Source organism: Argentina silus, assembly GCF_951799395.1.
Source record: "Argentina silus genome assembly, chromosome: 15".
NCBI classification, from domain to species: Eukaryota; Metazoa; Chordata; class Actinopteri; order Argentiniformes; family Argentinidae; genus Argentina; species Argentina silus.
The window spans coordinates 19,307,298-19,311,137 of record NC_139669.1 but is presented as its reverse complement, the minus strand read 5'-3'; positions in this window follow the sequence as shown (position 1 = coordinate 19,311,137).

Genomic DNA, 3,840 nt, shown 5'->3' with positions numbered 1-3,840 from the left:
CAGGGCATCCTCTCCTGGACACTGCCGAGCCAAATGGCCCCACTTCCCGCAGGCGTAGCATCTCCAGTCGTTGCGTAGCGGCGGGGAGCGGGAGACGCGTCTGGTGGGGCAGCGGTGCTCGGTAGATCTGGGACGGGCCACGGCTCTTGGTTCGGGCCTCGCTGCTCGGCACCTCCCATCATCTGGTGGGACACTTGCAGATATTCCAGCAGCTTGACGAGCTCCTCTAGGGTTTCGGGGTGGTTCTGGGCGGCCCATTGCTTCGCCTCGCCTGGGAGGGCTCGGATACACCGGTCGAGGATTACTCGCTCCACTGCCGTCAGGCCCTCTCCGGTCTGGAGCCAGCTCCGCGTCAGGCGGGAGAGCTGGGCAACCTGGGCCCTCACTGGACCACTGGCGTCGTACCTCCAGGTGTGGACCCGCTGGGCCCGGGCGGCCAGACTGTGGCCATAGTGGGCCAGGACCGCCTCCTTGAGCGTAGCATAGGAACTAAACTAAAACAATAAGGCTCCAGGGAATATAATCCAACTAATGGCCACTGTCCGTGGCTGTCCACGGTGTTGAAGCCCTTTGACACTTGTTGACACGAGGGGGTTGTCACAATACTTACACAAAGCATGCTTTTATTTATAACTTTGAAAATATGTTTGTCACTGCTTTTGCTTGTATTCGCACATTTGTAGGAATATTTACAAATCATGATGCATTTATAAAAAAAAATATATATTTGTGCTGTGTGTGTTTTTTATTATTGACAATAATTAATTAACATTAATTTATCTCAAGGGCAAGATTCCATTTCTGAGCGAATTAATCATTTTCTTCCAGCTTCTGATGATCCTTAAGAGATGCAAGGCTCTGCAATCATAAACTATTCTCTCTCTCATGTTTATTTTCATGATTATTTTGACACAAGGAAGAAACACAAATCGCAGCACTGTCAGTCATTTGTACCACAGAAGGATGGATCTTATCAAACATCCTTCACAGCTCTTGCCTCCCCCTGGTGGTGGCTTTCAGCAGCACTTCACACGTCTTCACAGCTACTGTCTGCCACAGCAGCAGCATTGAGGTTGTCCACCACTGCGATGAAGTTCAGCAATATTCATATTTTAAACTGTGACCTAACAGTGATGGAAGACATACTTACTGTATAACAACATTATCATGATATGGCTCTTGAGGTGTTAAACACTCATTTTGAGAGTGATCCCTAAGAGCTGATGATTGCAGTTATGTACAACTAACATGTTTTTTTACATTAAAACCTGTCATTGTCTGCTCCATCCTATTCAACCAACACAGCAACATGTGAATCAGGAACATCCACATGTCACCTGATACCTACATTTATTTAGGCTCAATTGAAGTAGAAAAAACCCAAGATGGAGTTAATTTGCCTGATTACTTTCAAGGAGTTATGGTAACCATTCAAGCTCTGTTGGAGCAACAGTGCAACATAATTATGTTCAAAAAGAGCTTTCAATACCAGATGAAGCTGAAATGATGCTCTAGACTAGCCTCTTTTACCAGCTCCCACAGACAGAAAACCACCAGGTCATAGATTCAGTTTTGTATTTGTATTTATACAGGTCTAAAGTAAATATACTAGCCAGCAAGCTACACCAACTTTTTGTGGGTCGCGGATGCAGATGCAGATACATCACTGTATACTCTGGTTAAAAATAGTGTAACACGCTCCATGTTGGATGTTCGAACATACTGTTGGTATCACTGAAACGTTGAGATGATCCTCTCTTCAACAGCGGCCTTCGGGAAATGTATTAGTGAAGTGCATACAGTATGATTGATGATGATAAGGCAAGCCAAGACATGTAAACCGTGGATGATGAATGTGTTCTGAGCCGATGTCCTCCATGGCACTTCTACCCCAGGACACCTCGGCCACGGTGGCCGTAGGGGTTGGACTTTTTTTGAGGGCACTGAAGCCAATCAGGAGTGCCGCTGGTCAATTTTGAGAGATTGTGAAAATATGTAGATTGTATGTGTGTATGAATCTTATTACTGCTGCTGGGGAACTGCAGCACTGGGGCTCCTACTCTGTTTGTGTGTGTGTGCGCTTGTGCGTGTGTGTGTGTGTGTGTGTGTTTGTGTGTGTGCATGCCAGAGGGAGAAGGAGAGAGAGAGAGAGAGAGAGAGAGAGAGAGAGAGAGAGAGCGAACGAGAGAGAGAGAGAGATGACTCTACTACCAGTAAGCCTGTTGGGGATATCCCCTGGTTAGCCCAGAGAGGGGAGGAGTTGAAGAAGTGATAGGACAGGAGAATGCACCATCGGTGGTTTTCCATGCTTTTTTCACCTACTTCTAGAATAGAGAAGAAAAGGACTGTGGTGCCTTTGCTACATAGATCGTGCTCTCCCTTATGTCTCTCTTACATCGAATGTACCTTTCTCTCTATCCCAGCTGCCCCCAACCGCCCACGTCCGGTATCCTCTCTCCCCCGTAATTCCCAACTTTCCTCTGTGTAGCTCCAGTATCCCTCCCTTCCTCCTCCGGCTCCCTGTGGATACTGCAGAGCAGAGGTGTCTCTGGGAGTGTCCTCTGACGTCAGGGAAGTGCCAGTACACAACCTCAGCTGTGGGGGACCCCTCTCTAGGCAGGGAGGGAGGGAGCAGAGAGGAGGAGAGGAGAGAGGGAGAAGCCCTGGCACCGGGAGCGTTTGCGTCAAAAGCCGGCACAAACATTTACTCAAAACATTCATGTGTATGAAAAGCATTGTTACTTTTTGAATCCATATTAAAGCTTATCTGTCCTCGTCTCACAAAGTCAAACTCTCCATAAATAAGAAAAGAAGAAAGAAAATAATTTTGAAAAGATTGCATCGAAAACCTCTTCAGCTAACCTCATGTTCTTGTTTCTGTGCATTGCGTGCAGGTGGGGGTTGTCAACAGAGGAGCTTCAGCTAGTACTTTATAAACTGTTTAGAGGGTGACCTTCATACATACATATAAATAGCTTCCTGTCCCCGTTTTTGACTTCCTTAGAATTCGAGATTCGATTCTGAGTTCAGAGATTACATCTGTGCAAAAAACACAAAAAACTCTTTGTAAATCTATGCTCATTTAAAAGTGTTCATGAACAAAAATGACATGTCTTCAGTTACTGAATGAGTCAAGATTCACCACTGAGTGGCGCTGTTTGCCAGGGAGAGAGTGATGGAGACAGGAAACACTGGTAGTGATAGAGGACTGTGGGTGGCAGCACAGACCTTGGCATGTGCCATCGTCATACCCAAAGTGTGTCTGGAACGAAACACCTCCCATAGTGTTGTTATTCAGATTATCGGGGCGGATGAATAAAAGAGGACTAAGGTATATTTGTGATTTATGTATTTATGTATTATCCTTTGTTACTTTGTCCAAGTGACCTTTTATGGCAAAAATATGCTCCTCAGAGTTTATCCAGTGTGTTGAATTGAGATATTGTTTTTCGTTGAATAAATCTTGTATATCTTTTGTCTTATCACGCACAGTAAACGCCAAAGCCAATTTATGACTTATCAAACGTTAGTTAATCGGACAAGAGAAATGTGCAAGAAACCTCAGGCTTACATGTTACACAACGCTTCTATTAGCTGTTTGAAAAATTAGGCTGATAGGAAAAATTAATTAGGATTTTCGCCTTGAACCAGAAGTAAATTCAACTCAACTCAAACGAACTACATTATGATGGCACGCTTCGGAGCGCTATACCACATCCTACCCTGCCCTCTTCCACCCTCCCCTGCCCTCCTCCACCCTCCCCTCCCCTGCCCTCCCCTGCCCTCCTCCACCCTCCCCTGCCCTCCTCCGCCCTCCCCTGCCCTCCCCTGCCCTCTTCC